Below are 26,878 nucleotides of genomic sequence, written 5' to 3' on the forward strand. Positions count from 1 at the left end.
CATGAACTGTGAGATCACGACCTGGGCCGAAGTCAGACACTTACTTGACTGAGCCACCCGGGTGCCCCTAATTGCTAAATTTTTTAACTCATCTTCTCAGGAAGTGTATATAAAAATAAAAATTTGTTATCTATCTTACATTAGGGGGATGGTTTGGATCCCATAAGATCCTCCTAACTCTGAAACAAACAAACAAACAAATATGATTTTGCTCACCATCTGTCTTTCAAGTTAGATAAATAAAGTAACATTTCTTTGAAAGCCTTCTTTAATTCTTGTCCACTTTGCCCACAGAAATACCCTTATCAACAGTAATACAAAGCAACCACAGGAACTCAGTGAACCAAGAGCCTCTAGATCATGAATATTGAATGTTACTGCACAAAACCTAGATATTCAATTACTCTTGATGAAACCGACATTCCTCTACCATAAAATAATATTGATGCTAGCTATGGCAATGTTGAAGTCTCCAAATTATATCAACCTTTTTTCAGTAAAAGAAGTGGGCTAAAATTTCGATGCTACACAAACTGTACATTTCTGCTTTAAAGTATGAAACAACATGCACTAAACTGTTATCCAAGCAAGAATAGCACAGCAGAGTGTGATTCACAATGAGTGTCACAACTGGGTACAGTTTTTGTCTGGTCCTCCTGTTTGAAGTTACCGGAAGCGGTTTCAGAGCAAGTGGGAATTCGCCACAATGTAATCATAATCGTTATCACCATGACAATGTCCTGATCAAAAATGTATTCTCTGCTCTTCACCCCTCTCGATTTTACATCAGTCATGTTTACCTTCATGGACCATGAGGATGAGTATTTGCGGGGGTGATGTGAGCCTATTATTCTAATGTAAGAGGTCCCCCGATTCATTTCCTCTGTGACTCAGTCCCTATAAATGCTTGCTATCCCTTAGCAACAATGCCATCCCGGGCTCTGAAGGGCCTTGTTGCTCTGTCTTCACTGCTGGCTGTGAGCAGATAACACCATGAGCTTCCTGAATTGTCAACAAATAGACGTTCTCCCTTTTTGATAAATTAACGGGAATGTCATGCCTTGTAGACATGTTTCATTAAAGGAATCATATAGGGGACCTCTGCTTTGGCAGAGATGGGACTCTCCCTCCTCTTCCTTCTGCTAAGCACTTAACAAAACTCTCAACCTTATATATAAAGAAAACACAAGGAAACGTTGCAAGGTAGAAGAAGGCAGACCAACTAGTGACCTTGAAACTCAAGGAAGGAGTTTAACTGAGTTGCTGGGTTGCCTTTGGGCTCATATAAACCACTTGTGAAGCTGAAGAATTCTACAGCAAACAAGAAACCCGAATGAGCACAGTCGAAACAGCCTATTGTCTCTGGCTCAAGGATTTAGAAAAGGGTGTCCTCGGGAGAAAGAACATTTTAGACGGTAATCTCTTTACCCCAGCGAATGCCACAAGAAAAAATGAGGTCTCATTCCATCACTATCATTAAAAGGGAATAAGGAGCTTAGATTTCTGATTTCCCCAGGTTCCAAGCTCCACACTGGACAGTGTCATCAGGGCAATAACGAGGTGCCCTCACATGGAAATCCAGGACTTCCAGCCCTACCAGCAGTCATGAGATGTCCCTTCACCTCCCTGCTGGGCTCTATTACCAATGGACTAACGCCTGGCAGGAAGGAGGCCAACCCCTCCACTCCCCTTAATGCTAGCAGCCAAGCATGGAGCATCAACCAGGTGCCCCTATCCCTCCCAGACACTGAGGGTCTAATAAGGAAATGGAGTAAGACAGCCCATTCCCACCCCTTCCCCTCAGTGTTAACAGCGACTGAACTGCGAACCTGCGCTTCTAATCCCCCCGGCAGTAAAGAGGTGTTGGTCCCTTCTCCTGGCTGAGGGGTGTGAGGAGAGACCAGCAAAAAGAGATGACGGAAATAAGACTCAGAGTATCTCAATATAATACTCACAATGTCCCAGTTGTATTGAAAGTCACTCGTCATACCAAGAACCACAAACAACTCAATTTAAATGAGAAGATAACCAAAAGATTCCAAACCCCAAAATGATACAGGTGCTGGAATTATGTGCAAGGAGTTGAAAGAAGACACGACTGACATGTTTCCACACTGCAAGCACAAGTGAGAGGAAAAGTTGGAAGATTTCAGGAAGGAAAGAGAAGATACAAAGATGAAACAAGCGGACCTTTTAGATCTGTAAAATACAGTGAGACAAAAAGCTCAATGGATCAGCTGAAAAATAGAATGGAGTAACAGAAGGAAACCAGTGAACTTGAAGACAGAATACGATGTGATGCCTGTTATGTAAAAAATACGGAAGCGGACTGAAGAGAACTCGTGGAGCATGAGTGACAGGGTGCTTACAGCACAAGACCTAGACCATGCGCCATGGGAGTCCTGGATGGAGCTGGGGGGAGGGGCACCGCTGGAAAAGTAGCTGAAAAATAATGGCCACCTAGTACCCAAATTTGGCCAAAGACATAAACCTATGGGTCCGAGAAGCGGTGGGAACCATAAACAGTATGAACCTGAAGAAACCCACCTCGAGTTACATCATAGTCACATTTATGAGAACCTGGGACAGAGAAGAAATGTTGAAGTAGTGACCAACATCTTACCAAGGGGGTGGGGGGGAGATTTCCAACAACAGGGAATTTCTCATCAAGACATAGGTTTTTAAGTGGTGAAAGGAAAGGGTTCTCCTCCTCAAATTCCATATTCAGTGAAAATACGCTTCAGTCATGGAAGGGGAGTCCAGATACTTGCAGATGGAGAAAACTCACAGTATGTGTGGCAGCAACTCTAGAAATGGCTGAAGCGACCAAGAACCAACTGTGGAATCAGGAAGAAAGGAAGGATACAGGAAGCACAGATATGGGTAAATACAACAGACTTCCTTCTCCTCTTGGGTTTTCTGTATTACATTTGATGGTGAAAGAAAAACATAACACTTTATGTGCCTTCTGTGGTTTTCAATGCATGTATATGAAATATTTAAGACAGTTCTATTACAAATAGGAAAGAGCACAGGAACACAAAGATAAGTAAAATTGCTCTATTTCCTCAAACTGGTAAAATGTCAAGAGTACACTGAATTGTTAGAGTTATATAATCGTAGAGCAAACACTCGAAGTTATACACAAAGATCTACCCAAATGCTATATGGATAAATTGAAATAAATTCTAAAAATTCTTTTTTCTTTAATTCTAAAATTTCTTGGGGCACCTGGGTGGCTCGGTCGGTTAAGCTTCTGACTTCGGCTCAGGACATGATCTCACCGTCCGTGAGTTCGAGCCGCGCGTCGGGCTCTGTGCGGACAGTTCGGAGCCTGGAGCCTGTTTTGGATTCTGTGTCTCCCTCTCTCTCTCTGCCCCTCCCCTGTTCGTGCTCTGCCTCTCTCTGTCTCAAAAATAAATAAACTTTAAAAAAAAATTTAATTCTAAAAATTCTTTAGGTAGCTCCCAGAAAGGCCGGTAAATGAAAAACAGACAGATCAACCTGAAAGCAAACACAAAATGGCAGACATAAGAACAAAGATATCAATAGGTACAATTATATTTGAATGGTCTAAATATACCAAATGAAATACAGAGATTTGCAAAATGAACGTATAAAAAAAGCAAAGCAAAGCAAAGCAAAATAAACAACCGAACGCTAAAAGTAAACAAAGAAACCCGATTCAACTATAAGCTGTTTATAAGAAACCCACTTCAAAAATAATATGGGTAGGTTAAAAATCAAAGGATGGAAAAAATTCTACCCTGCAAACATTAACGAAAAGAGAGCAGCAGTAGCTCTATTGAAATCAGTTAGCATTGACTTCAGGGTAAAGAAAATTGCCAGGGACAGAAAAGGACTTTACATAATGATCCACCAAGAAGTAGTCATAGCAACCCCAAATGAGTGTGTGCAAAAAACAGAGCTGCAGAATATGGTAATGGGGCAGGGACGGACAGAATTACGGGGAGAGATAGGCAACTCCACACTTCCAGTTGGAGACCAGCACCTGGCTCTAAACAATTCACAGAACAGTATACGGAAAATCAGCAAAGGTAGAGAAGAACCCAACAACACCGTCAGCCAAGAGGACCAATCCATAATTCCAGAACACTTCAAACAACAATGGGATTCACATTCTTTTCAAGTGCCCGTGGCACGTTTACCAAGGTAGACCACATCCTGAGTCAGAAAACAAACCTCAGGATATTGGAAGCAATTGAAATCATAGACAGGTGCTCCTTGGCCACAGTGGAACCGAGCTGTAAATCAGTAACACAAAGAACTAGGAAAATCTCCAAACTCTTGGAAACGGAACGATGTACCTCTAAATCTTCCTTAGGTCAATTGGGAAGTCTCAAGGGTAATAAAAGAAGTACTTTGAACTCAATGAAAATACAAATACACTGAACCAAATATATTCATAGGATTTAGAGAATGATCCCTAGAGGATTAAAAAGAAAGCCAATAAACTCAGATTTACAACAGAAGCGAAGGTTGAATTAGTGTCTCTGTCGCAGCATATCGGTTTCTTAATATTGTGATGTGATTGTACATGGTTTTCAAGTACGTTTTCAGTAATTAGTAATAATAATGGCCATTAATTAATATGCTAGTTTCTGTAGTGCTTTGAATGTTTTATTATCGTCTGCATCAAGGAGAATTCAACGGAAAGCCCACAAATGTCTCCTGTACTTAGAGAAGTCATTCCATCTACAAGTCCTTGGTAGACGCCGTAGGTATGTAGGCTTTTACCAAATGTACTTACTTTTCTTTAAATTAGAAACAGCTTCCTCTCGTGAAGGGCTTTATTGTTTAGAGAAACAACAGAGATTTCATTCCACAACCCTGAAGCCAATAAGGACAATTCAGCCTCAAAGAGAAAGAAAGGCAATTGAGGTACTTTCTAGACATCTGGCAAAACATTTGAAAACACTGAGTTAACACATTGGCAGGGATTTATAATTGTTTTCTTTTTTTTTTTTTCCTTTGCATGTAATATCAGAGGGAATGATGACAAGGTTGTTTCACGTGAAACACAAAGTTCTGGCAAATCGATGTGACCCTGCGATCTGGATAGCTCCCTCTGACCCACCGCAATTCATTAGTTCCTGTGAAGGGGACCTTAAAACCCTTCTCGTAATTGTTAGGTGACAATAAAGAATCAAAATGCCGTCTGCTATTCCTAACAGCAGATGAACACCATGAACTCTACTTAATACTGTTGATGTAAACCATAAGGGAGATGTTATAAAACCCACTGACAGGTATAAACAGACTTCAAACTACGCATCAGATCCATCAGCAAAATACACAACTTCACCAGCCAGCTGCTCCATGAAGAGAGACAACTGTGGAGTCTCAGCAGGAGCCATGCCAATAAAATGTCTTCTCCTGGGAGCCCTCTCCAAGGGCGCCATGGCCCTGCCCTTGCCCCCACGCCCACTTGGCAAGTGAAAACTCCCATAATTCAGCTGAGACAATAGGACAAGAGGAGGATTGTGACGTATGTGACCAATCGAGTCAGGCGTCAGAGCAACAGATAGGGTAATTAGCATAACATTAGTATAGCATGAATCTAAAATGAGGAAATGGGGAGAGAGAAAAAAAAGATGGAGAGAGAGGGCGAGAAAGAGAGAGACTAGTATTCAAATTGCCTTAGGCGGTCCATTTATTGGAAAGTAGTTTATTGGGAAACTGAACAACGTATTAGTGCCTTGAGGCAGATACTTTCAATGTGAAATATAAGCTGAATCTCTGAAGCTAGAGGGTCCTCAAAACTCATTTGGCTCTTTATTTTCCACATGGGGAAATCACACAATTCAGCGATTTACGCAAAGTCAAGGCAAGTCGGTAGCAGAGCTGATCATAGAAGCCGCTTCTACCAGTTCGCAATTTATTTCTGATCAGGCTGCTTATCCTTCTCCGCAAATTGCTTTCTCTGAACAGAGCTCTGATTTTTTTTTTTTTTTTTTCGATTTTTATGCACAAGACTACATCTCTCCGGACTGACACACAAGGCCGTTGGGGACACGCAGAAAGGTGGATGCCGCTGGCCTGCCCACGGGGTGGCAGGTGCTGGTCCCCCGACCACAGAGCTGAGCCGGGGTTTGGCGCTGAGTCCCGGGCCTCTGTCCTCACCCCCGCGGGGCCATTTACTGACACGGCTGTCTTTTGCGAGCATTTAAGACTCCTCTGGCCCCTCTGTTTCCTCAGGGCTGAACTACCACAGAGAATCAACTTTACAACATGTGAAAACATACCCTCAACACCTAAGTGTGAGCACACAGGGCTGCTGTTATTCTTATAGCGCTTTCTAATTGGTTCGCACACATCCAGACTTGGCCTTTTCAAAGCCATCTACAAACAGCGAGCAGAACAACCCTCTTGCTTCCCAGTCCCGCTGCTCTGGTCTCCTGTTCACATTGCTTCTCATGCATGACCTTCCTTGTCTTCCAACTGCCCACAAATAAAAAGTGTAAATCCCTTTGCCTGGCTCCAGGACTCTCCCCCATCTGGCCCCAGGCACACCGTATAATAAACATGGTGGCCTGAACACGATACCCGCCTTGTCAACTCCACCTTTCTGCGCATTGTTTCCCTGCTCAGATCATTCCTCCTCACTCTTCTCCAGCAGCATTACCTCCACCAGGTTAGGCACCGACGCCAATGCCACTTGTTCTGTGAAGCTCGGCCGTGTGGAAGGCGATGCCAAGATTGAACGTTGACACAGAAGCATCTTGGCTACATCCCACTCGGGTACCATGTTTGGGAACTACCTTGTAGTTAAAAAAAACAAACAAACATTCGACACGGTGACTTTTCACCATTTTCAAGACAGTTTCAGATGACATTGAACAAGTTCTGGAGGTTGGTAACAGGCAGCCTCCAGAATAATACCATCAACTATTTCGGGTTACCGTGACAGGAAACTCAAGGTTTAACCAAATCTAAATTTAGCTGAGGGGATAACTTAGACAGCAGTTGGTCACATTAAAAGAAAGTTCATCATCTGAGTCCTGCAAACAGTGATTTCCCTGCGTGCTTTTAAAACACCACTGGATATGTGCCGAAGATTTCAGGGTATGGCATTGCATAAAGCCAGGTATGGGATTTAACATTTGCAAAAGACAGTTTCCATTCTCAGAGCTGTCACGACAGAACTAAGTTTCTTAGAAATTATTGAATTGAGGTTTCAGGAAAATTGCACTTTCCCAAAAGTTTGGCACAGTTTTAACTTTTAAATAGAGAACACTTATTTTTGTTTGTGACTAGGTCAACTAACTTAAAAATATAAACCCACTAGGGGCACCTGGTTGGCTCAGTTGGTTGAGCATCTGACTGTAGCTCGGGTCATGATCTCATGTCTGTGGGTTCAAACCCCACATCAGCTTCCTGCTGTCAGCACAGAGCCCGCCTTGGACCCTCTTTCCCCCCCCCCTCTGCCCCTCCCCGACTCGTGCTGGCCATCTCAAAAATAAATAAACATTTAAAAATATGTGTATAAACTCATCATTCTCTTAAATATTATAGTAGTATTGATATTTCAGTTTAAAGAACAAAATAAAAATCCTCAAGAACATCAGGATAGAAGGAACATATTTCAACGTTGTCAAAGCCATATGTGAAAAGCCCACACCTAACATCATCCTCAATGGGGAAAAACTGAGGCCTTTCCGTTTGGGATCAGATACATGACAGGGATGTCCACTCTCACCACTGTTGTTTAACGTAGTGTTGGAAGTCCCAGCCTCAGCAATCAGACAACAAAATGAAATAAAAGGCATGTAAACTGGCGAAGAAGGAGTCAAACTTTCACTCTTTGCAGATGACATGATACTCTACAGGGAACACCTGAAAGGCTCCACCAAAAAGCTGCTAGAACTGATACATGAATTCAGCAAAATTGCAGGATACGAAACCAATGTACAGAAATCAGTTGCATTTCTTTGCACTAATAATGAAGCAACAGAAAGGGAAATCAAGAAATCAATCCCATTTACAATTGCACCAAGAGCCATAAAATACCTAGGAATAAACCTAACCAAAGAGGTAAAAGATCTGTATGCTGAAAGCTATAGAAAACGTATGAAAGAAATTAAAGAAGACACAAAGACATGGAAAAACATCCCATGCTCATGGATTGGAAGAAAAATATTGTCAGAAGGTCAATACCACCCAAAACAATCTACGCATTCAATGCAATCCTAAAGAACAAAATAATTTGTAACTATACCTGGGAATAACGGGATCTATGGCTCCAGCTTTGATTGATCATAAGGAACATATAGATATAGACTTAGATGTGATATGGTAGATCTATCTTGATATCTTAAGTGCACAATACCATTCTAGTGAAAATATAAAAAAAACTGGAGAGCCTAGAATGTGATACCTACCCTATTATTGCTCCCTAGTTGGAATTTCATAGAATCGAGGCATAGTATCCCCATGTCCATTGGATGCCAATAATCAGTTAGCAAATCAACTGACTTTTGATCGTAATAACAGTAGCACACTGAATTTAGATCATGAATTAGAGTCCACAGTAGTAATGCAGCCTTCTTAAATCTTATCCAGTAAAATCTCTCAATACTCTGTGTCAACAAGTAGGACAGACTCACACAAATAAAAGCAGGTTGGGCTACCAATAAAAAAGAAAAGGACATCAAGACCAAGCCAGTGAATAGATGGCCATACTTCTAATTTGAATTTGAGTAGCCGCTAGTGTTACTCTGAGAGACCAGTAACTCTGATGCCGTAAACCCTCTGGGAGCAGAACACAGACCACAGACCACGTGAGGGAGCTTGTGTTGGCTGAAGAAGTGTGTGTTTGTGGAAAATTACTGAGTCCTGAGGGTTGGCTACACTTGGAAAGCTGACTATTTTTCCTCTGGCCAAGACCATGGAATTGGCGCTTTCTGTGCGCTACAAGGCAAAGACCTTGGTGCCCCCTACTGCTAGAAAGGGTGTCCACAACTTCTTGTAATGCAAATTTGCCACACACAATTGTGAGGGATGCTGTTTTTTCCAATCGCAGAAACATCTGTTATTAAATAAGTTTTGCAATTCTTATTTCATGTTTACTAGAGTAAGAGAAACTATAAAAAATGAAAGATGTATAACGAGATTGGTTGAGATAAAAGACTCACGGAAAATGTTATTTATCTAAAGGCAAATATCCTTATTGGTTTCGGCTTACTTATTATCATCGCTAATGTCGCACGTTCATAAGACTGAAAAAAAATCATAAAATATAGACAATAGTTAAGACAGAATCAAGGCGTATGTGGTAGGTAGACATCAAACATATTTTTATAACTTCACTTGTCACTGTTTATTGCACAACGTCATCCTTATTTTTATTCTTCCCTTCCTGAAGTCATGACAGGTACCTAAAAATTAGTAAACACATAATCTAAAGAGAAAAGTGTTTGATTACTGTAAATGCCATGATCCAGAGATGACTAGTCTTATCCTTTCCATGGAAATTATGTGTGCAAATTATACACACATATATGCATATACTGATGCCTATACTGTAAATTCCATACACTTATCTTGCAAAAGTATGATCTTATAACGTTACTTGTTTTCTAATATAGTTCATCAAGAATGTTCTTCCATGCAAATACAATATAAATAGGCAACATAATTCTTAATGGCAGCATTATATTTCAGCATATGGAAGCAACAACGTAACCAGTTAATTAATTGGGTTGAATTGTGTGCCTCAAAAGGAGGAAAATTTTTTTATTTAACCTCTGTCTTGAAGCTGTCTGCTCTCTCCTCCCTGCTCCGTATAGAGATGATATTAGAACTTTTCCAGTTAATTTTCTTTTTTACAATTATCTTGTTTTCAGTTATTTAAAAATGCAGTTATCACCCAGCTCAAAGTCTGCCCCCTCATTTCTGCTCCCAGGTGATGTCTAAGGTTCAGTGGGAGAAGAGGAACTTGCCTTTTTTATCCTATTTCTGTTCCTTTCTCTCCCCCAACTCCCTATGCTGCCTCTGGCTCCCCTGGGTCCCAGGGCCCAGCTAGAGAGGAAGCATGGAAGCAGGCAGGACCAGCTCACCAAAACCTTGAACCACATCCCCTCCCTCCCGAGGGGCCATGTAACTGAGCGCAGCCGATGGGGTGCGAGTAGAGAGATGTCAGCCATCCACCGGGCCCTCTGAGCTGACTGCGGATGCTCCAGGGAGACCCCTGGGCCCTCGAAGACCACCAGGACTTGAACAGCCCCTCCCCTCAGATCTGCACAAGATTATGGTGTGTTAAGCCACTAAGATTTGGGGTACCTAATAGAGTCCACATCTCCTCCCTCACTAAAGGAGGCAAAAGTGTTAAAAGCCAAATCACGTACCTGAACCTTTCTGTAGGTTTTGGAAACCAAACACCATTGGTGTTAGCTGGTACCAGATTCTTGGCATTCTGTTTGTTTGTTTGTTTGTTTTTTCTTAGTAGGGGGTACTTCCTCACGTGGTGGTTTTACATTTTTTTTCCCAAAACACCCCAGCCCCCCAATCCCCCAATAGGAGAAACTTTCAAGATGACACCTTCAGTAGGATCGGTTTGAGCCACATTTACCTTACTTGCCTGGTTTCTTTGGAAAGCAGGCCACCTCCAAATGATATTTTTCTGCAGGGGGCAGGGTGTTTAGACTGTGTTTTTGGTTTTTGTCGTTTTTGTTTTGTTGGCAGAAACCTTCATGGCCATAGTTTTTTGCATCCCATCGCACTTGGTTTGGGAAGGTAAAAAGAAGAAATCTCTCTTTCCCTCTCTCTCCCCCTCCCTCCACTCCCCCACCTCTTTCTTTTTTTTGTTTTTCCATCCCAGGTACTCAGAAGGCAATCTTTACTGGGGTCCCTAATGGGTGATGACTCCTTTGAAGGAAAACCTGACCACCTCTTAGTCGTTCTCTCACCGCTTCATCCTGGCTTCTATCAGGGACAGGTGATGTTAAGGCTGGGGATCTCAGGGCCAGTTTTTACATTAACACACTGGAAACTCCAGAAAAAAGGACCAGTTCTTCTGTTTACCACAAATGAATAGCATCCTATTATATGGATAGTAGGAATAAGGTAGTGGATATTTTTTTGTATTTAAAGCTACATTAGAGGAACGATCTTTATAGCTAAACATTTTTTTTCACATCCTTAGTAATTTCATTCGGGTGACTTTATAAAAGTAGAATTGCTTTTTCAGAAAGCATGAATTATTGGCTTCATATTAGAGCCATATTTTCTCTCCATTAAGACTTTTCCAATTTATCTGCCTACTATCAGTGTAAAAAGAACCTGTTTCTATACCCAAAACATCAATAATAGAAATCAAATTTGAAAGAAAAAGATTTTGCTTGTCTCACAGGTCAAAAACGCTTCGATGTTTTGTTTACTTTCTGAATACTAATGAAGTGGGATATTAATCTGTAGGTGTCGATCATTGGGTTTCTTCTTTAGTGAATTGCCTACTCGTAACAAGATATGAATTCTTGATTTTTCTCCCCAAATTGCTCATCCCTCTTCTCCACGTATAAATGATACCCCACTAAGCCATTGCTGGAGTTACAGGCTAAAACCGCATGAGTCATTCTTGAGTCCTCTCTTTTCCTTGACCAAATCTTTCAGCCTGTTCTATCTATCCAATTTCCAAAATATATCTGGAAGTCATCTTCCCCTACAGCCACTTATCACCTATTGTGTAGACAGCTGCTATAGCTTTCCATCTGGTTTGCATTTCTCAGGGACTCTCTATATAGGCATGCACTTTGAGAGATTGGCCTGGAACCATCTCAGCTTGGAGGATGGGCGGCTATTTTGCAATGTGTCCTTCCAGTAGGGAACCTTACTGTATCTTTCCCCAAAAGTCACATTCCAAGAGTGTTACAATCCTTCCACTCTCCCACTCTCCACATATACTTTCCACAGAGCCGCCAGAGCAACCATTTAGAGATATAATTCTGATTAAGTTGCTATACAGCTTGTATCTTCCAATTGTTATCTGACATTTAGGAAAACTCTCTATATATTTTTAAAAATTATTTTGACTTTGAAACAATCTCAAGCTTTACAGAAAAATTGCAAGTTCAGGACAAACATCTTTTTTTCCCCCAAAACCATTTCAGAAAAAGTAGCCAACATGTTGTCCATCATCCCAAATATTACAGTGAGTGTGTATTTCCTACAATCGGGGCCTTCCCCTATCTAATCACAATATGGCCAATTAAAAGTAAGAAACAAAAATGGGGACATTACTACAATATCATCCTTAGACCCAGTTCAAATTTTTCCAGTTGTTCCAATAGCATTTGTGTGTGTGTGTGTGTGTGTGTGCGTGCACCTAGGGTAGACTAAGCACTTGATAAACATCAGCTGTCATTTTTGAAAACTAACCCAAGCTATTCATTTTGCAGAAGGAAAAACTGAGGTCTACAAAGGAAATATGACTTCAACAGCATTCTTTATAGCAAAACGATCCAGGTCAAAATCATGCCTTAAAATCATGTCTCTTTCTCAACCTTTCTTCAACTTTGACACTTTCAAAAATTACCAGCTAGTTATCTTCTAGAATGTCTTTTCACGTTGGTTTATCTCTTGTCTTTATATGATTTGACTCAGTTTATGCATCTGAGAAGCAAAAAAAAGGGGGGGGATAATGTGTTCTTTTTGTTGTGTCGTATCCAAGTTTGATTTGAATCAATCTCTGTTGATGTTAACTTAAAGCTACCTTAAAGTAGCACCTGCCCACTTTCTGTGTAAAGTTACTTGTCTGGGTAACCAACACCATATTTGAGAGTCAGGGCATTTCTGTCACCCCCTCCTCTCATTTGTTGCTGCCACATTAACTAGTAACCAGAACTCAGCTCTGTTTCTCCCTTTTCCTACTTCCTCCCCACCCAATTATCAAGCAAATATGGCAAAAAGACCAACTTCACTTGGGAGCAAAAACTTTTCCACTTTTCAACGTTATTAGAGGCATCGTCAATATAGAGCTGGCAGGGCACTGATTGAAAATAGGAGCCTGAATCTTAGACGGCTGGGCTTGGGAATCATTAGCATGTGGATTAAGGTAAAAAGAAGGAAATGGACAAAATCATTTGGAGAACATTTATGGAAAGGGGAGTGAAGGAACAACAACAGAATCTTTAGAAACACCAACACTGATGCGATTGTTGGAGGACAGGAAGTTCAAGTAATAAAGTTCAAATACTGAAAAAGTAGAAAAAGAGCCACAAGAATGAAGAAGTAATAGCTTGAAGAAGGAGCCTTTCAGAGCTTCATCAACAGCAGAAAGATCTGCAGAGTACCCAGAGGTGATGTAGCCAGTCTTTGAAAGGAGAAAAAACAGATATGTGAAACATATGCCTGGTTTCCAGGGTAAATAAAGATTTATGTATCTTGCTCTGTGAAGAAGGAAAACTAACACATATTAGATCCCAATATACATTAGTAATTTTGTTAGATGTCTTAGAATGATCTTATATAACCAACTCACATGAGAAAAATATATATAAGTAGGCATTATTATCCCGGAATTTGTAGCACGGGCAACACTCAGTTGGCAAATGTCTCATTCAGATTAGAACTCGGTTCTTTCAGAACCTCGGTCTATACTAGATTAAGTATGCCACAGAAAGTTTAAAATAAGTTCAGATGTATATGATGATAAAACTACATGAAAAACTAATGTTAGATCAAAGACACATATTTCTGTTGCCCTCTCTTTTGGTGTTTATATAGTAAATTAAGGGTTTGATTTTGGGGCGTTTTAAGTTGCTTTCAAGACTTCCTGAAGGATAAGATTTTCCTCTGCCTTATAAATGTCAAAAAATCAAAAGTAGACCACATTAATGATTCTTGGAAACAGACACTTGGGAAATAAAGACTGAAGAATATATAATGCAGAAAGATTCCCCATACGTTTATCCACTTCGTCACCACGCACTTAGTGACTGCTTAAAATATTCCAAGCACCCTTCTGGTGTTGAGAATACAGTAATCGGCAAAACATGCAAAATCCCCTGTTCTCACTGAACTTACCTCCATAGAACAAGATGACAGAGAACGAACAACCAAATATAATGTGCGAAGGGACTGTGATCGCTATAAAAAAGAAGGCAGGGTAACGGACTAAAGACTGGGGGTGGAAGACTGGGGAGGATTGTAGGGGCAAAAGATAATAGAGTGGGCTTTTTAAAAGGAAAGCCCATGGAGGTCATCTCTGTCAGGATGACAGGTGAGCAGAAAACTTGAGTCAGTGAGCCAACACTGTGGATGTCGTGGGGAAGCGCTTACCAGGCAAAATAGCAGGGCTTTGCCCTTTGAGGAACAGCGAGGAGCCCGTTCTGGTTGATGTGGAGTAGATGAAAGATGGATGCCAGGAAGCAGGGGAAAGATTGTGTAGGACCTACTAGAGTGGATATTCAAAGGTGGATGCCCTATTTTGAACCCGTCAGCCCCTTTTATTGTAGTGACACGTTCCATTCTGCTTGATTTTCACCAACAAGTACATTCTTGTGCAGATGTTCAAACTCTAATGATCAAACACTTAGATTGGAAGAAACCCACTAGCTCATTGCCTCTATCCCTCTGGCAGTGCAGAGCAGAGGTTAAAAAGATGCTTAGCAATTATCTACAACTTTAATAAGCTGAATCCTTGTAATTAGCCATTCACAACATCCCACTGTGGTACAGCTAAATATTATGGTTTCCATTTTCTAGATGGGGAACTGGAGTCAGTGATAAAGCTGAAGGCTCCTAAGGATGTTATTTTCAAGCCTAGCTTAAATTTTAGGCTTACTAACTTCATGATATGTTTTTAGCCTGGAAAACCCCAAATCACCAATAGGACCAGATGCAAAACCCAAATGTCTCATTAGGCACAAAGGCACTTAACAGCTTTTAAGTGAGAGGAGGAGAGTTACAATCACAGACTCCTGTCCTAGGATTTTCTCTTCAACCAGGAATGCATGGATTTAAGGCAGAAGGGTCAAGTTCATCACATGAAGAATTCTACAATGGCAGTCCTATGAAGCACACCATTTTGAACACAGAGTCAATGATGTGTCTCTGTAGGATTAGATTGAACCAACGAGAAGTACTTTAATGTCATGCTCTTATTACATAAACTTCAGAAACGATTTTTTTTTTAATGTTTATTTATTTTTGAGACAGAGACAGAGAGTGAGCCAGAGCGGGCAATCCAGTGGGGGAGGGGCAGAGAGAGAGGGAGACAGAGAATCCCAAGCAGGCCCTGTGCTGACCTGGGACCTGAACTCATGAACCGATCCGTGAGATCAAGAACTTGACCTGAAATCAAGAGTTGGATGTTTAACTGACTAAGCCATCTAGGTGCCCCCAGAAACTATTTTTAAAATCCTAAGAGTATTCGCTGGAAGCCTAGAGATAAAAGTCTTGTATTGAAAAGAAATAAGGATATAAACATTGGCAGAATGTGTTAGAAGAACATCCATATCATTAATAATACAAGCTCTGTTGTTAAACAGGTATGGGTCCAACCCAGTCAACTTGCCTTTGGCAAGACTCTCAATCTCTTTAAGCTTCAGGACCTTGATCTTTAAAATGGGAAAAACAATAATACTCATTTCACAGGGTTGCAGCGAGTGTCAGATGGGAGAATTCCTATAACTCAATGAGCACAATTCCTGTTATAGAGGAAGCACTTAATAAACTGTAGCTATTAGAAAAAACACTTAAACGATCACACTATTTTTTTATATTCAAGTATATTTAAGTAATAACTCAATTTCAACCCTCCTAAAAATATATTTTTTAAAGATCTATGAAAGTCTCACACCTAATACTTTAAAGAGATCAATAAACTATGCCAATACATGTTTTATCGTATCTTAGAATGTAGGCTTTAAATATTATAAAAGTCATTTTGGTAAAAGTGCCATCAGGAGTTCCTGACTCAAAAAGAGATCAGTTATATCTGCACAACGTTGCATTATTTGACGTCGCCTAACACATGGCTGTAAAGTATAGCTTTTAGGAAATTAGTCATGGTGTTCATATATTTCGCTATATTTTCTGTATGCCGTTTCAGCGTGTTTTTCTGGGATTGGAAAGAGACAACCTGCATGGTGAACGGAGCTCTAATGAGAACACAGAGATGTGAGTTACTTACATCAAGGACGTTTTCAATCCAAAATCGTTTTCCTAGAGCAATATCCACCCCTCAGATACAGACAACTCTATATCTCATGCCGAAATAATTGGATAGTGAAGGAAAAAAAAAATCTTACCCAGTCAGAGAGGTATATAAGAATTTCACGCTGAAACTGGCATTTTCTTTGTCATAGAAATTAAAAGGCGTCACAAACATTTCCCTATTCTTATGTATTATTTGATAGTGTGGTTTCTGGCAAAGAAACAGGAGAAGGCAAATGCATGTCTCCTTTCTGTATTCTTCACATGGTCTTGACGCCGATTCTAAAGCATAAAAGCTCAACCCTCCCAGAGGGATCGAGTAATAGGTATTCACACCACATGCTTGTATACGCTCTGGAATCTAAACAGGAAACCTCCCTGGTTTTCTCCTTGGTCTCTCTGTGGGCTGGTAAGGGCTAATTTCAGGTAATGATCTTCAGCTGTATTCCAAGCTCCAACACTAACCACCTCTTTCCACCCATTTTCTCTCACGTTAACTATGTGCAGATGACTTGGCTTGCAAAAAAAGGAAATACTTGAAAGTGAGTCATCCTGAGCCACACTGCAGGGGGTGCTGCCGGTGGCCCGTTGTGTGAGGCATTTGCCATGCCAGAAAACCCTATTTTGAGTTGATTGTAGAGTACTCATTGCCTGTTGTGTCATGGGCTGTAATCACCAGATAGTAACGTGCTCCTATCTGGGATAATGAGCTCATTGCCTGAATTAACACTCAATAGAATAGATACTGAGAAGAAATCTAAGGCAAACTGCCATTAGGAAAACTCAGATCAACTTTTGGTTAAAAAAAAATTATGGAGTCTGCAATCTACACATTAAGATGGGTTTTCTTTCTCAACAGAAAATCAAGGACTCTACCATTTCCCAGCAATTCTTGTCTCATGTAGCCTATATTCACAGTACCATTAATCTTCAAAGCCACATGATGACCGCAGTGTCTTATTTCTATTTAATAGATGGAAACTCAGGGAGATGCAGACATAGAAATGGTTACAGAACGCCAAAGTGCCTGCCAGACCGTCTGATTTTCCCACTTTGCAACACTAGCTGCCTCTTCAACAGCTTCTGAGATTCGGCTGATATTTCCGAAGACATTTCTAAAGACTTTATCCACCCTCCGAAGTAGAAACTTAATTAATAGCGCCCACATAGATGGTCATTCTTATAAATATAAAACTAGACATAAGTCCACATCAGTATGGATACCTACATCGTTTCTTCCTTTACTTACAGCAAAGTGAAAGCAATCCATATGTTTTAATAACCGACACCGATATTCTTCTTAGCAAAACAACATAAAAAGTTTTCTAAAAAAATACGAGCAAACAAATACAAAATACTTTAAAACATGGTTGAGGAAGAAAGCCAGGCTTTGTGTTGGTATGATGGCCTCAAAAGAAAAAGTCAGACTATTGCTGGGGAGATAAAAAAGAGAGAATTGCTTTTAAGTTTCAAACAGAAGTTACATAAAAACATAAAAGTGGCACTTGAGGACTGCAGAGAAGATTCAGAGAGGGGCTAGGACCCTAGGCATCACATGGAAAAATTGTCAAGAAAATGTCTATTTTTGCAGGGTCCAGAAAGGCGCACCAAATTAAAAATTTCTGATTTTAGGGGCGCCTGGGTGGCTCAGTTAGTTAAGCAACTGACTTCGGCTCAGGTCATGATCTCCCAGTTGGTGGGGTCCGAGCCCCACGTCCGTCTGGGCTGACAGCTCAGAGCCTGGAGTCTGCTTCGAATTCTGTGTCTCCCTCTCTCTCTATTCCTCCCCTGCTTGTTCTCTGTCTGTCTCTCAAAAATAAATAAATGTTAAAAAAAATCTCTACTAAGTGATTTTGACTGTGTATTGGGGTTGAACGGCAGGCAACCTTTCCTATGATCCTTGGGTGTTTGGGGCACACAAATGCTCTGTGTGAGTAGACTGTGGGTATGCCGGTCAAGAGTGAGAGGCTGGACTTTTTTCCCCTATCTTTTCAGGAAAAGAAGCAAACTCATGTTGTGCAAGCAAAGGTGACTCTTAAAGTCTAAGACTTTCCTTTACTTAATTGACAAAAACATTTTAGAGACAGCTTCGACCCCCCCCCCCTGGGGCTTGGGATATCAGCGATTAGCCAAATAGGGACTGGGATTTTTAATGTCAGTGGCCAGCCCAGAGAGGTACATGCGTACGTGAGGCCAACCTGTCTGGGACCCTGTGTATTTTTCTGCTCGGCCATCCTCATCATGGAGACTTCTTCCATATAAAATCCAAATAACCGCTTCACCTTCACTATGTCTACCGTCCAAATGGACAGAAGCGAAAGTAAAAGCGAAGAGTGACTTGATTCCTTTTTGGCCCCCAAACCATGGCGTCCGCAGAAGCCACGCTCGGCAGACATACCTGGGCGTCATTGACTAGAGCTCGTTCACGTGGCCCCGCCTACGCGAGGAGGTGAACACTCCATGGGGCTCACGGGTGCTGCAAACAAAACTGAGATCCTGTCATGAAGAAAAAGGGGGAATGTTCTTGGCCACACTCTCAAGGCTGGGCAACTCTCCAGGGTGCCGGGAATATCATTCCTTTGTATAAAAACAATTTTCAGATTTAAAAAGGCTACGGGTCCAAAGAGCTGAGAGTTTGCCATTGTCTCCTCAATTTTAACAGCCCTCTGCGTGTTCCCCCTATTCAGCCCATAGAGCTAATTAATGCAAAGGGTAGTTTCCCGGGGTAGACTCATTAGGTAAATCCCAAATGGATCTCAGGCTGCCAGTTAGGAATAAAAAGACGTAGGCCTGTGTATCGTTACCGCATTCATTAGAACCCATCTGGCTTCATGAAAGGACTCCAAAACCTTCACAAGCCAAAAGGATGTGTTTTATCTGCTGTGACAATAGCGATACCTGAGGCTCTGTGTCAACCGGTTTGGTAATTAGTATGCCAACGTGGCTGCAACTTACTTTACCTCTGGCCCCCTCCGGGTTCTCCACCTACAGCGTATTTCAAGAAATCATTAAATTCCACAACATTCTGACTGAAGAGACCTGGTATTTCTTTTTTCTTTTTTAAAGAGACAATGTTTTCCCCCTTCCGACGTCGTTAGTATCGACTAAGATACTGTCTCGGAAAGTGAAATCTGCTTTGCAGATGCATTAGGTCTATCTTGTTTCTGCTTGACACAGTTCACTCAATAGGTTGTGCGGGGCATTCTGCAAACAGCACCGAACTGGCGATTGGAAGGACGAGGTCGTATTCTCTGATCTGTTGAAAGAGCTTCGGGAAGTAATTGGAATTTCCCGGCTTTCAGTTTCTCATCTGGAAAGCCAGTGGTTTGAACCAGATGACTCCCGGGTTACTTTACGCTGTGTACGTCATTTGATGTAGTTTCCTTTCATTAGACGGCAGAGACTTTCTCCCCTTTGCTTCCAGTTATTGTCATTCACAAAGAAGACTGAGAAGGGAGTGCGGTTCGGGCCAAGACTGAAAAACAAAAGAAATGTAAAAATGTCAGTTTTTGTCTAGACAATACTGAGCGCCACCTTGATGGTCGCTAATTAGAGTCACTCATAGGCAGGTTTAGCCATCAGATCACTCCAATCACTTGCAAGAGAATATTGGTAACGGTACCTGCGGTAACCCTCCAGGTGATCTATATATATTTCATAGATAGAAATGTATATGAAATATCTGTGGTAGTAACATGGGTTAACCCTGATGATCACGGTGTCGGGACCACAGCATTTTGTTTGGTGGTGGGAAAGCAGTGATGGGGTACAAATGAAAAAGTGTGATAAATGATCAATACAAGAAAACTATGCTTACCAGTGTAAATTAATTAAAAGTGATCACTGCTCTTTTACTCATGCTAAAGAAAGTAGTAACCTTCATACTGGGGCACCTGGGAGGCTCAGTCGGTTGTGTCTAGCTCTTGATTTTGGCTCAGGTCATGATCCCAGGCTCATGGGATCCAGCCCCCCGTTGGGCTCCACGTTGATAGTAGAGATGGCTTAAGATTCTCTCTCTCTCTCTCTCTCTCTGTCTCTGCCCCTCCCTCTGCTCATGCTGTCTCTCTCTCTCTCAAGTAAAAAAAGAAGAAAAAAGGTAAGAAGTTATTGCTATATCTATTACAGTTCCATTTGTCCATAAATAAGTCGCCAAAATATAAAATAAATTAGCTTAATAATTTAAGGAGTTAAAGAAAATAGAAATTAATAAGGAATTAGGACTTCAATGTGCTCTTATATTAAAGTTTTACTATGTTGCCTCATCTGTCCCCTGAAATCTGCATTCTCTAAAACTACATATTTTCATTATCACCCCCAAGACCCGAATCATCTTTATAGAATGAATACTATAATTAGTATAATTAATATTGGTTAACACTTTAGTTATTTAAGGAAGAATGTTTCATTTAAATTTACTCTGCTACTTCTCCTGAAGGATACTGCTTTAATCCCCAGGTTCCGAAAGATATTAAAAACCTCAGCGTGTCCACCTAATTCTTGGGAAACTTTTATGACAGAAAAAACAAATAGACCCAACCACTCCCTCCCTCATGGTAATGCAGTTCAGATGGGTTAACTGACAAAGCGTCTACTCATACATAATGTAAGATAATTATTCACGAAAAGAGAGCAATTTTGGAAGAGACATGCAAGGAATCATGAGTAGAATACTTAGTAAAATTTTGTCTTAACACTGGGGTGGAAGAAATTTGCTGATAAATTCCATAAACACTTATTGGACATAATCTGCATGGGCCATTTTACTGGATTCTAGTGATAAAATACAAATAGGACCATCCTTCGTCTCACATATTGAAATACACTGAAGAAAAATAACCAACAAAACTGTCATTGCAGTGGTGTGCTATGATACATGAATTCAAGTTTCTGGGAGCGGAATAGAGCAGAGTGGCCACACCAGACTGATAAAGTCAGTCATGTTCCGGAATGCGGGAAAGACAATGAACTTCCTAAGGGATTGCCAAGAGTCAGTCTGGAGGAAGAAGGAGGCAAGAAAATACCAAAGACCTTGGGTTAAAACAGAAGTTATTATAATGCAAACTGAGTCTCTGAAATGACAATTTTGCACCAATGAAATATTGAGGTCAGAATGTTCTTCATCAAAAGGAAGGTGCATTAATCTAGGATGTCCACTTAGAAAATTTAAATGTCTGAATGTCAGCAATGGCAATTAGTGGGAAATAATACACGTAGTGACTGAGAAAGGAAGAACCAGGGAAACTTCCAAGATACTTAAAGAAGGATTCTTTTTGTTGAAAGTTGGTCAACTGTAGTCTGAACTGATTGAAACTAAAAGAAACATTCAAAGGCCCTTGTCCTGTTTACAGGACAAGAGGTGGGGGTGGGGGTGAGGGCGGAATTAATGGCACATGGCTAATTTGAAAAGGGATCTGGACAACTCTGCCTGGCAAGTGACAGAAATTTCGATGATTTCCATATTCGGAGGCCAAGAGCATCACTGAGATTCAACTGGTTCGGACTAATTAAACTTAACAGGTGTTTTCTCTCACATCAGCCTTCCAAGAATCTGATCTCATTCTCCCCATCGTCTTGCAACGGTTTGGGTGAATACTCGATGCCTTTCTTCTCTGCTAGGGATGTTGAGCTTCTCAAAGTCAGAGATCCGCCGTCTTTTGTTCATCATTGTCTCTCCAGATGTGGCATGGTGCTCAGCAAAGTTTGAGTTGCAAGAGCGAACAGTTAGTGAATATATTAATTTGCAAGAAGATAACCTGAGCAAGACCGTCATGATGAACAGCGGACAACCTGGTCTCGACTTACTGTCTCATCTCACCTCCCGGGACAAACTGCTCCCCATTTACAACCAGTGACAGCAGCCCTTCTCCTTGGAAAGGCCTTGACAGCCTGTAATAGTTTCCTTTGACTCCCTGCATAAGAGCCACTTAAGGGACACAGGTTTCGTGGCCAGGCAAACTGCATTTGAATCTTACCTCTGCCATGGAAGTTTGTCATTACGATGTCACAAGAAGGCGATGTGTATTTAAAAAAAAGAAAAAAAGGCCAACTTCAGGCAGATAGGAACATACGTTTTTCATTTTCTCAGGGAACTCCTGCTTTCACAATACTCAATTTATGACTATATATATATATATATATATATATATATATGTAGGTATATGTGTGTGTATATATATGTGTGTGTGTGTGTGTGTGTAGGTATATGCATATGTGTGTATGAGTATATAATATGAGAATACTTACTATATTATGCAATATAAATATAAGTACACTTATATATCTATGTAGCTTGAATCTATGGTATTGTAATCATCTACTTCCGTGTCTTCCCCATGAGACTATGAATGATTATACCTACATTTCTAGGTCTCAGCAGAAGAGTCTAGTACAGAGCTCGTACTTTTTAAAGCCAATTTAATGTATGAAGGCATGACTGATTGAGTGGACAAATATTCTCTGAAATACAAAAATGAGACAGTTTCCCGTGAGCACCATTAAATAACTTTATTGCTAAACTGTTATATATGCATAAAATATACATATGTAATTATACATGTACATCGTAACACTTAACATAGCTCCATAAATATGTATTGTTTGTTGTTGCTAGTCCAAAGTCAAACTAACAAACACTCTTGACTCTGACCAAGGGCCTGACAAACAGAGGAAACTGTCATGATTTTAGGCAAAATCCATATGTACAGCATTGCTTATATTTGTTAATTAAAGTTTCGTATTTTGATTTAACTTAAGATTTCTTTCAGAAGCAATCTGTCAGATTATTCGAGTTGGAAGACAGCACAAACAGTAACTTTATTCTGAGATGTTTTAAAAGCATGTGGGCGGGAGAGAAGAGAGATTCTTCTTCAAGAATAAAATTGAAAAGTTGAGTTTCCTGCTGCCAGAAACTATATTCTTACATAAGTCTCTCAATGCCTTTCTTCTGAAGGGTACAGTAAGAGATGGAAGGAATGACAGTGACCTAGCAGATCTCTAGAGTTAAAAAGGAAAAACAAAACTCCTCCTTTATTTATACCAAATACTGTATGTTGGGATAATATATTGCCTGAGGTTGGATACAGACACCAGCTGAACCCCGAGCCCTGGAGGTGGAGAACACATCCCCAGCCGTCAACATCTAAGCCAGTTGATGCCACGTAGCTTAGGTGTGTTCTTGTGAAAGATGCCAAGAGAAAGCAGATTTCAGGAAGCCAACAGGTACGGGGCAAAGCAGTGAAACTAAGTGTTTCTTCCAGCATAAGGACATTTTACAGAAAGGAGAAGAGGGGTGAGGTGCTGCTCTAAATCTGGAGCTGCCCTTGGACTTTTTTTTTTACACGTTATTATATAATGTGCATGAAAACTTTATAAGGTAGATATTTTAGTTCAGTGTGTTACCTACCCTGACGCGAAGATTCAGAGACGGCTGGCGACTGTGAAACTTACAAAGGTCACAGATAGTTAAATTGTACACCTCGAATTCAGTGTTTGTTGCCAAAGAACTTTCTAATTTATGCGATTTTAACTAAGCATTTTGAATAACAAATCCTGGTCCTTGGAAGTCACACTTAAAATGGGGGTTGCTTTCTGAAACATACTTACTTTTCAGGAGCAATTTCATAGACAGGTAAGGTGGATTGTATTGTTGTTTCCAAAGATTTGCTTCCCCTTTCTTTGTAAGATATTTTATGTCCCTCCCCACTGATTCTGGGTCTGGCCACGTTACAGGTTTGGCCAGTGGAAGGTGAGCAAATGTGGCATGAATCAAGACCAAGCAGAAGCATCAAAAATGTCGTTTGAATTTCTTCCAATTCTCTTGTTTTTTTTTCCTTCCCAATAGGAACCACATATCCTCAACAAAAGCATCTCCTCCAGACAGGCTTCAGAATGAGAAACATGGGGAGGGGAGCTGAAGGCCCCAACCCGCCGCGTCTGATGTGTAAGGACTGCAAGAAAGAAATGTTTGTTTGTATGAGCCATTGAGTTCATGGGTCACATCTCACTCCTGCCAAGATGACTATTTTAAAAGAAAAATGTCCTGATGCTGGAAGCTATGAGGCCCTTGATATGAAGAAGAAAGCAAGAAAACAGGAAGGAAGGAAGGAAGGAAGGAAGGAAGGAAGGAAGGAAGGAGGGAAGGAAGGAGGGAAGGAAGGAAGGGAGGGAAAGAACAGAAACTAAACATCAATTATTATTTAAAAATATTTTATCCACATCACTTATATATATTTGTTCACCAAATGTACATTGATAGCCTACTATATTCCTGGAGCTATATTGGATACTGTATATGGGGAGGTAATGAAACAAAACATAGCTCTTGCTCTCCATGGAATTTTCCATCTAGAGGGATGACTGTTTCCTACATTACTTGTTGAGTAATGCTTGGAGTAATGTTTACCTCAGTGGGGGGGGGGGGGTTGCGTTGAGGAACACGGGTGATGAGCACCCCCAACAGGAATATAGGGGTACAGGTACTGAGAATTGACTGCAGACCAGTAATGGATGGTGTTTCAGCCAAAATGAAGGTCACGCAACAAGGGAAAGTGGATACCGTAGAAGCTATAAAATCCAGTAGCCATGACAGAAGTCTCATAAAAACACAGTAACAATTTTATTTTCTGAGACAATTCTTTTTATTTGTTAGGTTTCTACATTAAAAGTTGGCATGACATTGAACATATGTGAAGGCAAACACCACCAGGTAAGTTTCCTCTTGGACGTTTGTGCAATTCATCACTACTCATGATAATTGCAAGAGACTGAACATTTCAGGTGAAAGACGCTGAAACCAGGCACCTTTGCTGTCACCGCAAGTGACATTCTTAATTGGCAATCAGTTCCAGATACGTTCTTTGTGACACTGTGCGAAAGGCTCACTACACATTTACCATATTACAGACCTAGTTTTTCTTCTTGCTCTTTTGAAGATATTATGCTAAATAAGTCATATTTTGAATTCACAAATTAGTATTCACTTGTGTCAAACAAAGTACTGTCTGTAACTATTTCGATCAGATTGTTAAGAGTCACATAATGTATTTGTGTATTGTCTTGATTCCTTTCAATGAGAAATTTGCAGCAGTGTTATGGATACAGATTCTTTAATCTGAGACCAAGACAGAATAAGTAACATCTGTAGTAGAGAGAAGGCTGTTAATCTTTATTTAGTGGATACTGATAGATGGGGCCGAATCTCATAATGAACATTTAATAGCATATTTCGTTTTCAAAAGGTTTCCTCTGCATTAATCTTTATGACAGCATCAGTGACAGTACCATCATTTTATGTTTGAGTTTTGTATACCCTGCACGCAAGAAACTGGTTTTTTTCCACCGTATATAGTTTTAATATGCTGCTGTTTGGTGTGCACTAAGACCTTATCTTTATGATCCACGACTTAACAATCCAGGCTGTTAAATCATATGCTTACCTGAACATGTTATTTTCATATGCTTGTACTACATTACCTATCACACAAAAAAATACGTAATTTCTTATAAACTCAATGGGCTCAAACCTTGTATAGACACAACAAATGGTAGCCATGTTAACAGTAAAAAGGAAAGTACATTTTCTAGAGTACAGGCTTTTAAAAATATAGTCAATATATAATATACCAATATCATTATCAACACATTATATCCTTCGTCTCATTTCTTGATATTGAGAACATCGTTCCTATTTTTGCTCTTATGATGTCAAAATCCTTTTGCACATGTGTGTGCAACCCACTTATATCAAAGCCAATACGTGTCATTCCTCTCCTCCCAAGGGCACTATACTTGACTGGTAAAAGAATTAGGTAACCATTCCCCTTATCATTTCCACAGGCTTATTTGCACATGTTAATTATTTCTCTGATGCCTTCTATCATTCCCTCCCCTTCACAGTCGACTGGGTAGAATTAAGTGAACTTGTTGCAGTATACATTATTTCTAAAATTTCCAGTGTGTTCCACTGAGCGGCCATTCTTTGTTTCTTTCAGAAGAGAAACACCGCACCTTTACTGATGATCACGCACTTGGGATTAGGCCCCAGTACCGACCTTCCACCTGTGTTAGCCTGGGTTCAGTCAGGGAAATAGAATTTCTAGAGCATTTTAAGAATGAGGAATTTAAGATGGGAGTTGGGGATTCCACAGATGTGAGAGGAGATGGCTAGTAAAAGTCTGGAAGGCAGTAGCTGAAGGACTGGAGAAGCAGTCCCGGAGGACCGTTGACCGCAGCACGGGGACTGGACAGAAGCCAGAGCTCACAGACACGTAGAAGCTTCCATGTCTGGTCACCACGATGGAGAACTGGGAGTTCGTGGGTGTGGCCAAGAAGCCGCTGCATCTGCCCCCCAAGACCTCCCGAGAAGAATGGCTTCCACTCCGTCTTCCCCTTAAACCCTTTGTGAGTGTCTGTCACTGACAAACTCTAACGCAGAGCCAGAGAAGGAAGGGAGACTTGGAGACCTAGTTTCCAGTCCTAGTAGAGAAGATTGGTGGTGCTTCTTTAAGAACAGACAACCCAACATCATTCCTACAAAGAGAAACCAAATAAATAACTTCTGATGCTGGGGAAAAACAGCTTTCCTAGAGATGAGGTTGTATACATATTATTGGTTTTTTGTTTTGATTTTGTTTTGTTTTGCTTTGCTTTTGCCTTCCAAATGGTTTTAAATTCTTTCTTTGGCATTGGTCACTGAGAGTCACCG

The 26,878-nt window shown here is 40.7% G+C and overlaps 1 protein-coding gene across 2 annotated transcripts in view; it reads right to left on the reverse strand.

The window, feature by feature from the left end:
- Positions 1–24,766: 24,766 nt before the first annotated feature.
- NETO1 (neuropilin and tolloid like 1) overlaps positions 24,767–26,878 on the reverse strand; it is a 129,529-nt gene continuing 127,417 nt past the window's right edge. For both annotated transcript variants that reach the window (XR_006707267.1, XM_045457081.1), the window contains one exon: positions 24,767–26,703. The gene's annotated coding sequence lies outside the window, so the exon portion shown is untranslated. The remainder of the gene's footprint in view (positions 26,704–26,878) is intronic.

Source organism: Leopardus geoffroyi, chromosome D3 (assembly GCF_018350155.1).
Source record: "Leopardus geoffroyi isolate Oge1 chromosome D3, O.geoffroyi_Oge1_pat1.0, whole genome shotgun sequence".
Lineage (NCBI taxonomy): Eukaryota > Metazoa > Chordata > Mammalia > Carnivora > Felidae > Leopardus > Leopardus geoffroyi.